This window comes from Muntiacus reevesi, chromosome 4 (genome assembly GCF_963930625.1).
Source record: "Muntiacus reevesi chromosome 4, mMunRee1.1, whole genome shotgun sequence".
Classification (NCBI taxonomy): domain Eukaryota; kingdom Metazoa; phylum Chordata; class Mammalia; order Artiodactyla; family Cervidae; genus Muntiacus; species Muntiacus reevesi.
This window is the reverse complement of record NC_089252.1, coordinates 148,181,253-148,196,753: the sequence shown is the minus strand read 5'-3', so window position 1 is coordinate 148,196,753 and position 15,501 is coordinate 148,181,253. Positions and strand designations below refer to the sequence as shown.

Genomic DNA, 15,501 nt, shown 5'->3' with positions numbered 1-15,501 from the left:
CCGCTTCCGCCTAACCGTGGCTTAATTAGTTTCCTTTCTAGCCCCGGCAAAGGCTTTTGCGCAGGCGCAATGTGGCGCTTTGGGCTGCACCTGCGGGGCTCGGTCCGTGGCGGTGGTGGGCAAAGAGCTCATCAGCTGTCGGCTGTTGGCCCGACTCTGGCGGGTGTTGTGCCTTCGTGGACCAGGCTTGCAATGAGTTTATCCGAATCCTCCGCTGCCTCCCACTGTCCCCATCTGATAATCGGACCCGAACACCCCTTTTCCAGATTATTCCCAAACTCGCGACTCTGATTCTGTTGGTTTGGAGACCGAGCTGTTAGTGAGAAGTGTCTTTGGCAAATAAGAGACTAACAGCATTTTTCATAAAATGTTGGAACGTATTTATGCTTCTCCGAGCATTGTCCACTCTCTCTCAAAGAAACTATATTAAAGATAAACAAGCACTCAAGAGGAGTACTAGTCCAAATGTTGAGGGCTGAAAAAATATGTACATGCTTAACATTAACCTTCCCCAACCAGAGATGCTGACACCTCCGAGTGAAGAATTTTCCGTGCAAAACATAAACATTTTGAAGCAAGCGGCACGTAGAGTCCATGCATAGAGTGAAGCAGCCCACACAGGCTGACTAAGTGCTGTATCTACCCTTCGGCCACTCCCCAAAGCTTGCTCAGAGAAACAGTACTTTACCAGTTGAGAGTGAAGCAGGACCCAGAAAATTCTGTTTATCGGTGAAGAAATGGTGAACTGGAAAGGTTCAGCGAGGCTTCTGAGTTTCAAACTCAAAAAGAATTTTTCTGGGCCGAAATGTGTCCCCCACCTCCTACCACTCTGCTATGGTGAGATAGTTCAGTTTTTCAAAAGGAGATGAAACCTAGATTTTAAAAATGTGAATTGCAAATGTTGGCAATATTTGTTTTAAAGAAAAATTTTAGAAACAACAGGCAGTGTTCAATTTTCAAGCCACCAATTCCAGACTCTGGGACTAAAGCCTGCTTTGGTCATTGGCATGCCTCATAAGTCGCTTCAATCCTGTCTGCTCCAGGAAAGAATATTAGAGCAGGTTGCCATGCCCTCTCCTCCAGGGGATCTTCCCTACCTGGGGATCAAACTGGTGTCTAGGTGTGTCTCCTGCATTGCAGGCGGATTCTTTACCAGTTGAGCCACCTGGGAATACTTGGTTATTGGCAGCTCTATGGAAGAGGGGTTTAGGGGTAGCCCTCTGATTGGTGGTGGTGGTGATTTAGTTGCTAAATCGTCTCCAACTTTTGCAACCCCATGGACTGTAGCCTGCCAAGCTCCTCTGTTCATAGGGTTTCCCAGGCAAGAATACTGAGTGGGTTGCCATTTCCTTCTCCACTGATTGGGAGTGAGTCTGGGTAATTGACTTGAGACCGTAGCCAGGTATTAACTACATTGTTTTTAATTCATATGTTTACTTGAGAAAGTTTCAAGGAAATTGAATGAGCTTATGTGAAGACCAGAGGAAAACAATACAATGGGAAAGACTAGAATTCTCTTCAAGAAAATTAGAGATACCAAGGGAACATTTCATGCAAAGATGGGCACAATAAAGGACAGAAATGATACGGACCTAACAGAAGCAGAAGATATTAAGAAGAGGTGGCAAGAATACACAGAATATACAAAAAAGATCTTCATGACCCTGATAACCACGATGGTGTGATCACTCACCTAGAGCCAAACACCCTGGAATGCGAAGTCAGGTGGGCCTTAGGAAGCATCACTACAAACAAAGCTAGTGGAGGTGATGGAATTCCAGTTGAGCTGTTGAAAATCCTACAAGATGATGCTGTTAAAGTGCTGCACTCAATATGCCAGCAAATTTGGAAAATTCAGCAGTGGCCACAGGACTGAAAAAGGTCAGTTTTCATTCTAATCTCAAAGAAAGGCATTGCCAAAGAATGTTCAAACTACTGCACAATTGCACTCTAGGAAAGTAATGCTCAAAATTCTCCAAGCCAGGCTTCAATTGTATGTGAACCGCGAACTTCCAGATGTTCAAGCTGAATTTAGAAAAGGCAGAGGAACCAGAGATCAAATTGCCAACATCCATTGGATCATTGAAAAAGCAAGAGAGTTCCAGAAAAACATCTACTTCTGTTTTATTGACTACACCAAAGCGTTTGACTGTGTGGATCACAACAAACTGTGGAAAATTCTTAAGGAGATGGGAATACTAGACCACCTTACGCCTCCTGAGAAATCTGTATGCAGGTCAAGAAGCAACAGTTAGAACTGGACATGGAACAACAGACTGGTTCCAAATAGGAAAAGGAGTATGTGAAGGCTGTATATTGTCACCCTGCTTATTTAACTTCTATGCAGAGTACATCATGAGAAATGCTGGACTGGATGAAACACAAGCTGGAATTAAGATTACTGGGAGAAATATCAATAATCTCAGATATGCAGATGATACCACCCTATGGCAAGAAAGCGAAGAACTAAAGAGTCTCTTGATGAAAGTGAAAGAGGAGAGTGAAAAAACTGGCTTAAAACTCAACATTCAAAAAACTAAGATCATGGCATCCAGTCCCATCACTTCATGGCAAATAGATGGGAAAACAATGGAAACAGTGACAGACTTAATTTTCTTGGACTCCAAAATCACTGCAGATGGTGACTGCAGCCATGGAATTAAAAGACGCTTGCTCCTTGGAAGGAAAGTTATGACCAACCTAAACAGCATATTAAAAAGCAGAGACATTACTTTGCTGACAAAGATCTGTCTAGTCAAAGCTATGGTTTTTCCAGTTGTCATGTATGGATGTGAGGGTTGGACTATAAACAAAGCTGAACACCAAAGAATCAATGCCTTTGAACTGTGGTGCTGGAGAGGACTCTTGAGAGTCCCTTGGACTGCAACGAGATCAAACCAGGCCCTAGGAAGGTTTAGCCTCCAAACACAGGGGCAAGAGATATCTATGTTGGTGCTGCCCCAAAATGGGGGAGTTCATTCTGTGAACCTATCCTTCCACCAGCAGGCAATGTCTCAGGAAAAATCCATCCACCTACGGATACATGTCTTGTTTAAGCTCTTAAACTCCCTTCCCTGTATCCAGAACTGTGTTGACTGACATGAATAACCCAATGGCATATTCTACCTTGAACTCCTTTCAGTCCTATTTGGCTGAGGAATTAATGAGGTAAGAAGCAGAGCCGTAATACACTCCATTCCATGATGCTGTGAGCCCAGGCTTGTTAGGCTTCTCTCTCGAGATCCAGTAAGGTGATACTCTCCACAGCACCACCCATACCTTTCTCAAGTAGAGCACAAGCCGCATAACTATCCTACCGTTCAGGCCTTCATATCTTACTGAATCTAGCCCTAGGAGATCCACCATTCTTTTTCAGAGAAGCCAGTGCACAAAAGGAGAAGGTCCCCACCTGTTCACAGCAAAAATGGACCCAACAAATGAAAGTACTGCTTCTGAAGGGTGGGATCCATCCCTTTTCAAAGGTTCTATGCTTTGGCAGTTCTTGTTCAAAGTTATGTGCCAACCAGGGTGGTAGGAAGAGAAGCTGGAGTACAGAAGACCTAGGTCTGTGTCCTGGTTCTAAGACTGATAGTTATTTCATTCCATTTGTTTGGGTGTCAGTTTTCTAATTTGAAAAGTAAGAGCATTGGCAGAAATAACCTCTAAATATCCTTTTATTTCTATAAGTTCTGAAGCTGCCTAATTCCTAAGCAAAAAAAAAAAAAAAAAAAAAATCCTGCGTCCGAATTTTTACCCCTTAGCCCATATAAGAACAGCCTCATGGCTATCATGCGTGCTAAGTTGCTCAGTCATGTCTGACTCTTTGCGACCATATGGACTGTAGCCCTGGAGAAGGAAATGGCAACTCACTCCAGTATTTTTGCCTGGAGAGTCCCATGGGCAGAGGAGCCTGGAGCACTGAAGTCCATGGGGTCGCAAAGAGTTGGACACGACTGAAGCAATTTAGCATGGACTGTAGCTCACCAGGCTCCTCTGTCCATGGAGATTCTCCAGGTGAGAATACTGGAGTATGTTGCCATGCCCTCCTCCAGGGGATCTTCCCAACCCAGAGACCAAACCTGAGTCTCTTATGTCTTCTGCATTGTCAGGTGGGTATTAATAGGACCCATGAAAGCTTAATTATAAGATGGTAAAATCTATATAGTTTCTGTTCCATTTTTGTCTTTTTTAAAAGAATAATTTTACCTACTTTCCAAAACAGGGTAAAGCCTGCTGTTTCCAAGCTTTCATTTTTAAATGTTATTTGTATTATGAAAATGTTCAAGCATACACAAAAGCTAAGTCGAATAGAATGATGAATTCTTTATATCATTACCTATGTTTAAGAACCTCTAAAAGCACCTTACAAGAAAGACAGTACCCATCTGCCAGTACACATTAACATTTTTGCTAGATATTTTAAATCTATTTTTTGTGTTTCTTTGTTGTTTTGTCCAGATCTAGGGCTTTGATGATGGACAGGGAGGCCTGGAGTGCTGCGATTCATGGGGTCGCAAAGAGTCGGACACGACTGAGCGACTGAACTGAATTGAACTGAGGGTTTTGAAATAAACCACTCAAACAATATCCATAGTACCCACAGCTTTAGGAGAAATCTTTTCTGAGGTTTGACTTGACATCCCGTAAGTTTTCTAAAAACCTGAACTATCTCATTTATGTATCCATTTCTTCCTTGAAAAAAAGATGAAAATTTTACCTGATCATTATCTCATTCATTAAAATTTCTTGGTTGCTAAATGCTAAAGTATACAGATTCTGGGAAACACCCAGCATCGTATGAATTAGGGATGCTTAGTCTGCCAGGGAGTGAAAAATAGCCCATCCATATGTATTATTTTATAGATGTATAAAATACATGTATAAAAGACTCTATCTTATAGAGTCTCTGAGAATCCACTGCAAAATCAAAGGTTGTTTCAGACCCTTTCATTCATATATTCAGCAAACATTTATTGGGCACCTACTTTGTTCCAGGCTCTGAGCTCAGCAATGCAGGTGGGACAGAGATGGAGAAACATATTTCCTTATTATCAAGGATTGAGAACAGTCAGTGGCAATTAAAGATCACTATATTTCAACTAAAATTTTATGTACAAAGTTGATGTTGAAGAACAGTTCTCCTTTGTGGTCAGATCAAGACAGCAGAGAGAGGGTCTGTGGAGAGGTTTCTTGTGTTTGTTTTGTTCAGATCCTGCTCCCATTGCACCCAGAATGTAGCTGGTGCTACATCTTCTGAAGCCTAAAGAGGGACTCTGTGGAACCTAAGAGTCTGGGAATTGTTTTTCATAGCTGTAAAACAGAGAATTGCACTGACTCTTGCATATAAATTAAAGAAGGCGGTGGCCATAAACTAGAGGTGACAGCCCTGGGATTCACCAGCACTCCCAGATTAGGTAGGGATGACAAATGTGCACACGTTTTCTTGGACTTGATGTGGGCCACACAGAGGACAGTCAGCATTAGACCTGTTGGCCCATTCAAAAGACTTGACTAGAGGTGTAGAGGTACCCAGTGACCAGAAGCTAGAGATGAACACAGGACTCCTAGAATCTACAGAGGTTGTTGTAGGCAAACACTTAATGTCTGTCTAGACCAAAGGCACTCAAGGAAGAGGTCTCTAATGATGGGAATCTCCAAAGAACCTCTAAAAGCACAAAAACACCCATCTATCAGACCCAGTTGTATAGACCAATCCTACCAAAACAGAACTGACCTATCCCCTTAGCTGTCCTGCCTCCTCCCACTTTCAAACAGCAGATCAAATAGCAGTTAGCTAGTGGAGACCGAGGCAAGTTGAGGAGAAAGCTGAAGGCAGGACTTGCATGGGAGGTGGGGACGAGGGCTTACACAGCATCTTAGAATGAAGACTGAAAGATTTGATTGCCATCTTGGACTAGAAACATTCTAATTACTAAATCAACTCTCTCTCTCTCTTTTAACTTAAAGTGACTATTACTTAAAATACTGTACATTATTAAAGAATAAGCCAAAAAGTCAGAGAATCTGCTCAATTTTTCATTTAGGAGCATGAGAAAATTATCCCCTCCAAAAAATCTTTTTAAAAGATAGCAAAAGTGAAAAAATTAGACTGGTATATGTATAGCTGATTCACTTTGGTGTATAGCAGAAACTAATGCAGCATTGTAAATCAACTAATGTCAATAAAAATTAATTTTTAAAATTAAAAAAATTAAACTGGCATTTTGATAATATCCCATGAATCTTGCAATCAATACCCCAACTCCATCTCTATAAATTTCAGTTTGTTATTTCTGATCTTCATGTTTTGATGACAAGTGATTCCCTGAGTTTTTTTTTTTTTTAATATTTTGTATCTCTCATAAGACTTTTATTTTTTCTTCTCGCCTTTGCTAGTTCTAGTTCTGTTTTGAAGAAGTGTTCATTAGATGATGCTGACTGACAGTACAACTCGTGTTCCTATTTTCAGACCTTGGCATATACTTGAACTTGAAATTTGATAATGATGTTTTGCTTGTAGTGATTGCTGCTATCACCGTTCAACATGCATCAGCATCCAGTGTCCATGGATAGACGCCATCAAGCTTGCAGATCTGGGTGTCTTGCTCCTTGAGCACTGCAGCAACTTAACAGCCGTGAACTTTTTGTACTGTTTCTTTTTGGAGTTAAAAACTCCTTTTTTTCACCAGCTGGCTTCAAACCCTTTCCTTCTGAGTGCAGTCCTCTAGAGTGACAATTCCTGGAGGAGAGAAATTCTGCCCTGCAACTTCTCCAAGTGGTAACATGAAGCCTTTCACAACAGTTTTCTGGCTTCTGGCCAGAACTCATCAATAGCTCTTTTGTCTAAAAAAGCCTCATCCTTTTTCAGGGGCCCTTTGGCAAATGTTGAGACAAAGTTTTCCTGACACCCTTCCTAGAGAAAGATGAGTTAAGTAAGAAGAGATTCTGTCCAAAGAAGCTTTTTCCTATCACCAAAGGAAAAGAACCAAAAGGGAGTTTGAGAGACCCTAAGAGTGAAGGAAAGAGAGGGGATCTGTCAAAATTAACAATGTAGAGTGAAAAAGTAAGATCCAAAGGTCAGACTAGTTGGGGAAAATAGCTGTCTTTCATTAGTATAATAGTGCGTTTTCTCTATTTTGAATTTCTCTAATTTTGGGGGTTATCATAGTGTATTCCTTAATTTAGAAACAAGAAATATCCATGCAAATACCATAGGGACCAGGGTTCCAGTTCTAATAGTAGCTCTATTTACCTTACTTGTCTAAGCAAGTTACACACCTAAGCCTCAATTTATTGATGACTTAACAATAGGATGAGGGTAACAGCACCTACCCCAACAGTTAATTTTACAAAACTTAGATCATATTTGTGAAAAGTGGTTTTGTGAACTATATAAACATTGGTCCTTATCTATGTCATCTTTGTGTTTGTTCAAGGTTACCAAATGTCTAGTTCCCACAGTGACACTGTAAGCACCCCCACCGCAGGCAGTTAGATTTCCTGCATTCACCTCTCCCCGCAGCACAGCCCCAAACATGTAGTAGGTAGCGGATAAATGCAAACGGAATTGAACTAAGATGAACCAATTTATCAATGCCTGGGGTAGCAGAATGCCTCTATGTACTGGTCCCTGATCTTGAGAAAGAAGTCAGTGGTGCATTTACAAGGAAGGTTGAAAGAGGATTGTCAAAATAGAAAAAAAAGTTTGGGGAGGTATAATGTAAACCTCGTGAAACTTTTTATAAACCTTGTCCTAGAGAAAGTAGTTCAGGGAGGAAAAGAACAGCATTAATGTGCAGCAGGGGTAGTTTCCCAAGACATGTCATCAGGATTAAACAAGGACTTCTTTCAGAATTGCTCAAAGGCAGACGTGCTCTCAGTATTCAAACTCTGTTTCTCCTTTTTCCTTTTAAACTTCTCCAAGGCTTAGGGAAATTTATGAATCACTGTTTTCTAAATTAACTTTTCATCAATATTTTATTATTTTTTTGAACCTACAGAAATATACCAATATTTTCCAGTATCAGAATGACTTTGCTAATTTTGAGACTTTATAAAGAAAGACTGCCTGAGGGATTTTGAAAAACAATGCTACAGTAAAAGTACAAGCAACAATTTTAATGATAATATTGAAATTACAAATGTGCTGTGTTTAGTCACTCATTCGTGTCCTACTCTTAGTGACTCCAGGAACTGTAACCCGCCAGGCTACTCTGTCCATAGGATTTCCCAGGCAAGAATACTGGAGTGGGTTATCATTTCCTCCTCCAGGGAGAAGATTTTCCAAGATTGTGCGCAGGTAGATTTCCTAGCAAACCAAGATCGGAGTAGACAAACTAGCAGAATTTTTGAGATCCTACAGGTGAAGGAAATTAACAGAGGAGGTGCCCACTTGCTTGGTTTCGGTGGGTGGTTCACACTGATCTGGAGAGTCCATCTAGCAAGGAAGTGATTGGATTCTCTGAATCAGTTTTAGGGGGTTGAGAAACAAGTTATGGTTGATCTCATACTTTTGTACTGGCTTCAGGCCTGTGCTACTTCTAGTAGGAGTATGTCTCCCCCTGGAGGGCAAATAGAGCATTTGTTCCTTCAGGCTTCTTACTGAGTTCAGTAATTAATAGGTTTTTCCCCTCCTTCCTTCCTTCCTTCATCCATTTATTCAACAAATACTTATTTAATCCTATTACTATGCTGTTTGTTATAATAGATGCTGAAGATACAGCTGAAAATAAGGTCAACACATTCATTGTCTCCATGGGAATTATAGTTTAGTGTGGGAAATGAATGTTAAAAAATCACCTGAATGCCTAGATAATGGCAATAGTGATAAGTTACATAGAGGAAAAGTGTGGAGGATAACATGACTTTCAATAGAAGCCCTCAACCAAACAGGGAGAGTAAGGAAAACTCCACTGTGACCTGGAAGATAGATGGATATAGCCAGATGAAAAGTGTGGAGGAGGTGTAGGGACTGGGCCTTCCAGCAAATGGAAAAGAGTATTCAAAGATTTCGAAGAGAGAAAGAGCTTAGGAAGTTGGAAGAAAAGAGAGAGGTCAGAATCAGTAGGCTGGGGCACAAGTTGAGGCTAGAAAGGTGCAAGAGCTCCAGATCAGGCAGGGTTTGTGGGACATGTGAAGGATTCTAAACTTTATCCCCCCCAAAATAGGAAGCTATGGATAGGTTTTGTGCAAGTGACATGATCACAGCTGTATTTCTAAAGAATTACTTTGATTTTATGATGAAGAATGGATTACAGAAGGGACAGAGTAGGGAGTAAGATAGAGAAAAGAATAATTAAGAGATGCAGGCAAGAAATGATGGGAAGTTGAATTAGAGTACTGGCCACAGGAAGGGAGAGAGGTGGGTTCGTTTGAAATATTTTAAGGTCAGAATTGATAGAACTTGGTGGGTGATTGACTACAAGCTAGATTGGAGGGGTTACAGCTTGCCAAGAATGAATCTTAGAGTTTTGCTATGAGCTCATGAATGAATTGAGGAGCTGTTTACAAAGATAGGAACTGAAGAATAAGCAGATTATGTGTGGTGTGTGTGTATGGGGGTGTTGGGGGAATCTGCTTAAAGATCAGTTTATCAAATATCTACTGAGACTCCTACTATATGTCAGTCACTGAGTTTAACACTAGACCCTAGAAGTGAAAAAGGTGGAGCCCATACTGGATCCTCATCTGCAAGAAAATTTCAGCTCACAGAAAATAATGATACCATTAATAGATTACTTCAATATAATGTAGCTTTGCAAGAAGGAACAAAGTCCAGAAGAAGCCCAGAAAAGAGGCAGCTTAGCATAACCCCGGGGTTGGGGGTGTTCAGAGACTTCTTAAAGGAGATGGTAACTGAACACTCGTGAAAGATTAGAAGCAGTAAAATACGGTAAAGGCAGGTGGGAGTTTTTCCTCAGGAAAAAGAAGTAATAGCTTATTTAGACTAGTCATTCCTCTGAAAACAATTAAAATACTAGATAGAATATTTTTTAAAAACTTCCTAAAAGTATCCAAGATGTGTTAAAATGGGATTCTTTAAGGACCTATATTTTATTTTTAATTGAAGAATAGTTAATTTACAATATTATATGAAATTCAAGTGCACAACATTGTGATTCAATATTTTCATAGATTATATTCCATTTAAAGTGATTATATTGGCTATATTCCCTGTGCTGTACAGTATTTCTTTGTAGTTTATTTATTTTATACATAGTAGCTCTTGATCTCCTACCCCTATCTTGTCTCAACCAGCTTCCCTCTCCTCACTGGTTTGTTCTCTGTATTTTTGAGTAAAAGACTTACAACCTCAGTTCTATTCCAAACCACAGAAGGACAAACTTCAAAAATTCTTTAAATAAATAAATATAACATTGGAATCAGAATCTGATGAATATTTTACAAAAGGGAAAACTACACACTGATTTCATTTATGGATATCAATGGAAATAGCCTAAGTAAAACATTACCAAATGGAATCAAACAGCATGGAATGTCATGACCAAGGGTAAATTGCTTTAGGAATATAAATGTGGTTCAATGTTAGGAAATATATTAGTATGTTTTCAAATGTTATTATAGATATGAAGAAAAGATCTTGCAATTATCACCAAAGTGCTGGAAAAATATTTGAGAAAATCCAAGATATATTCCTAGTAAAAATAACTTTCAAACAAGAAATAAAAGACTGTTTTCTTAACATCACAAAGTCTCTTGTTTACCAACTCCTGCTTATCTTGCTCATCTCTTGCTTATCTTACTATTTTCATGGGAAAACACCAGCAGCATTCATACTAATGTCTAAAACCAAACGAGGCTATCCACAACTACTGTAACATCAAATATGGTATTGAAGGTATTTGCCACAGCCTTGTTACAAAGAAAGCAATTAAACGTATGAGAACTGTAGATAATCTGATGATGTGTCTAGAAAATGAAATGGAAAAGCTACTACAAACAAAAAGATGATTCAGTAAGGTAGCAGGATATAAAAGCAATTCACAGAAGTCAGTAAGCTTCATAGAAACAGGGAAGAACCAGTTAGCCAGTTAGAAGGTACCATAGCAGAGAATATTCACATCCCATTTAATAGCAACCATAGTTACAAAACTTGTAGGAATGAAGTTAAGAAGAAATATGTAAAAATATGTGAGAAAAATTTTATAATACTCCCCAAAGACACAAAAGTGGATTCAAGCCAATGAAAGACACACCTTAAGGGAATTTGTAAATTTAATGTAATTTCAATAAAAATTTCAACAAAATTTTTGTTTTTTAGTTAGCAAAATTGATGCTTATGCTTATGTGAAAAAATAAATAAGAACTGCCAGGGAAACCCTGAAAAGAAGAACAATGAGGAGGGGCCAGTCTTACTAGACGTGTAGAACACTATAAAGCCTTCATACTTGAAAGGATGTAGAACTGGTGGTCCATAAATAGACACTAGTGGAACATGATATAAAGTCTAGGCATCAATCCAGTAATAAAGAAATTTATTATATGCTTCAAAATAATGAAAAATGGATTCAAATAAGTGTTGCTGAGACAATTATGTATCATTTGGAAAAAGATAAACTTGTATATATAGCTTATACTGCACACCAAGATAAACTCCACATGGATCACTTAATTAAACATAACAAAAATGGGAACTGTACAAGTTATAGAAGAAAATGTGTAGATTTCTGTATGATATACCCATGTGGGTGGTGGGGAAAGCATTCATATGACTCAAAATCTAGAATCAATAAAAGACTTGATAAATTCCCTTACACACCATTTTTAAAAATTTCATGGGGACTTCCCTGGTGGCCCAGTGGCTAAGACTCTGCACTCCCAATGCAGGGGGCCTGGGTTCGATCCCTGGAGAAGGACCTAGATCCTGCGTGCAGCAACCAAGACCCAGTGCAGCCAAATTAAAATAAATAAATTATTTTTAAAAAAATTTAAAAAAAATTTCATGGCCCAAATACCGTAAGTTAGACCAAAAACAAAGAATTCACTGGACAAAATATTCACAACTCTACTACAGAAAAAGTTAATCTCCCTAACATATAAAGGTGTTCTAGAAATAAAAAGACATAGCGTAGTTTTAGTTGCTTAGCTGTGTCTGACTCTCTGCAATCCCACAGACTGTAGCCCACCAGGCTCCTCTGTCCATGAGATTCTCCAGGCAAGAGTATTGGAGTGGATTGCCGTTCCCTTCTCCAGAGGATCTTGCCTACCCCGGGATCAAACCTGGGTTTCCTGCGTTGCAGGCAGATTCTTTACCATCTGAGCTACAGGGAAGACCTAAAAATAGAGACATAAGTCCAGTAGAAAAATGCGCACAAGACATAAACCGATAGTTTAAAAAGATTTATGCAAGTGGCCCTTGAAATAGTAAAACACACTCAACTCATTCAAAAAAGAAAAGCAAATTACATTACATTGGGATAAGAGTTTCTTGCTGTGCTGGCAAAAACCCTAAAATTTGAGAGAACAATTTGTTGCCAAAGCTTTAGGGAAAAAGACTCACATGCTACTGGAGAAAAGTGTAGAATGTACAGCTCTTAAGGAGGGAAATTTCCTATTTTTCATAACTTTTTTATTGGAGTATAGCTGATTTACAGTGTTATGTTAGCTTCTGCTGTATGGCAAACAGTTATATATATATACATATATATATATACTCTTTTTTAAAAAAATTCTTTTCCCATATAGGTCATTTTCAGAGTACTAAGAAGAGGTCTCTGTGCTGTAGAGCAAGTTGTTATTAGTTATCTATTTTATAGGGACTTTTGTATTATCTACCAAAATTGCAAGTAGATGCATTCACCCTTTAACCTAGCAATCACATTTTTAAGAAATCCATCCTGAAAGTGGCACAGTGGTAAGAATCTGCCTGCCAATGCAGGAGACACGAGAGACAGGAGTTTGATCCCTGTGTTAGGAAGATCCCCTGGAGTAGGAAATGGCAACCCACTCCAGTATTCTTGCCTGGAAAATTCCATGGTCAGATGAGCCTGGCAGGCTATACAGTTCACAGGGTCACAAAGAATTGGACACCACTGAGTACACTCGCACACACAGTGCTCATACTAAAAGTACATCTGCACAAACTTGAAATAATATGTGTACAAGGTTAGTCGTTGTGGCATTATTTTTAATGGTAAAAATCCTAGAAATGTCCCAAATACTATCAATAGTGGGGGGCTGAATAAGCTATGGTACACAATGCAATACTATGAAGCTGTAAACATTATACACATATATTTATGTATACATTATATATAATGTATATATACAGTACATTATAGAATTATAATTACATTGTACATATATAGTACATATATGTATAATGTACATTATATAATACATGTTATATATATAACAAATATTTTTATATGTTGCTATAGAATAATCATCACATGTTTAATGTGAGGTGAAGGGCAGAACAATGTATATAGTAGCTATCCTTTGAATAAAATGAAGCATTGGAAAGATTAACCAGAAACTAATGAAAATATTTATTCATAGAAGGTGATGGGGGAACTAGGATAAGGGGATAGGGGTGGAAAGGGGACTCATCTGAGTGTATTTTTAATGTAGTTTTGACTTTAGAATCATGTAATTATTTTACATATTCAAAAAGTAAATTAAACCAAACAGAAAAAAGGGCAAGCTCTAAAATTGAAAACAAACAAAAGAGACCTAAATGTGTATGATATTGGTAACATAACCAAACACAAAGATTTATTTCAATTGACCTTCGAACATAGGAATTTGTCCTTCTTTAGTGGGTCATAATCTAAGAACTAAACAACTCTTAAACTTCATTTTGCAGTTTTTTTATTAGTACTAATATTGGCATTGTGAGACTGTTTTGTGTATGCTATAGGATAGAGCAAATAAATTCAATATAAGAAGTAATACAAATGTTAAATTAAATGTTAAAATTTTAGTGTTTTAATTAAAGTTAAATTAAATCCACAAGATACAGGTATTCTGAAGAAGCCAAAAAGCTCACTGAAGCTATGAACAAGCTGAGTAACACAGAGTCTGGGGTGAATCTGTAAGAGAGGAAACACATAAAACTGTTCTTCAGTGGATCAAGTATGATGATTCCTCAGACAGCCTCTGTGAAGCTGATGACATATTAACTGAATATGATAGGTTGGCACTGAATATGTAGATTGTTCTTAATCCTAAACATTACACAGTGAGAAGGGACCAGATGCTGGGAAGATAGGGAATATCATTGTTTATAAAGAAAATAAAGTCACAGTCAATAAAAGATACTTAAATATTTTGGCCTATAGTCAAGGAAAACGTGAAGAGAACATTCTTCACAGATGGCTAGAAGGTCTTTGTGTAAAATAGTGGTGTACTTCAGACACATCTGGACACGCAAGCAATCATGTGTGTTTGAGTGTGAGAGAGCTTTTACAAGATAGCTGTTTGGAAAGTGGGGACACACATTGCAGAATTTCACCAGTGGGCTTGATGGAATTTTGACTGAAGGACAAGAAGGCCTAAGATCATGTATTTTCCTTACTTAAAAGAATTAAGGCCATTATCTAAAATGCTTCTATCCTCTGGGCTCCCAGATTTCCACATATTCACTGAAAATGAAGTTTAAGTCTCAGACAACAAGGTTCAAAAATTAGTCTTGGAAATAATTAATAATGTAAAAAATTTTTTACATTTTTATGGAATTCATTTTATTGGATTGGAATTAAAAAAAGAAGCAAGCTAATTATAGGCACATTTTAGGACACAGTTTAGAAATGTTTCCAAAATTATGGATTGTGTTGGATGGTTTAAATGTTGACTGTGGAAAATATTCAGACTCAGGGTTTGGGCACTGCCTTAAAGATCTTGTTTTGAAAGACATTGATAGCAAATACACCAGAAAGTGGAAACATGCATGAAATTCATCCAAATTGACAGAAAATAGTATCATTGTCTAATGCATTTGGAAGAATTTCTACAGGTATGAAAGAACTGGAAAACTTCAGAAAGTTGTTGCAAAATATCCATTAAAGAAATGAGTTGAAATATGCCTGTTTCTGGACAATGGGGGCCAAAGAGTGAAACAGCAATGAAAGTTTGAAGTTGAGCCTTTTATTTAAAGTTATTTTTATTAGAGGAGAATCCTATTGTTTAAGTAAACAGTTTTATTTTGTAATTGTGCTGAGTTTAAATATGTATAATATTATTGTGAGTCAAAGTAATATTTTGATAATTTAGCACACATTTTAAAGTTTAATGTTGAATAAAATGAAGATTATAAAATTTTTAAAATGAATAAAAATTTAAAATTTCATGAGGGAAATACAACAAATTATGGGCTACAGAAGAAAAGATTAGAGAACTTAAAGACATAGAGATAGAAACTATTCAAAATGGAGCAGAGGAAAAAAATACTGAAAAAGAAAGTATCAGAGCAAAAGTGATCTGTGAGACATATCAAGAAGTTTAACATACATGTAACTGAAGTTTCAGAAGAGCTGTGCA

At 38.0% G+C, this 15,501-nt stretch overlaps 1 pseudogene; it reads left to right on the top strand.

Annotated features, from left to right (window-relative positions):
- Nucleotides 1–69: 69 nt before the first annotated feature.
- LOC136167570 (ERO1-like protein alpha) lies at nt 70–15,027 on the top strand (annotated as a pseudogene).
- Nucleotides 15,028–15,501: the final 474 nt, after the last annotated feature.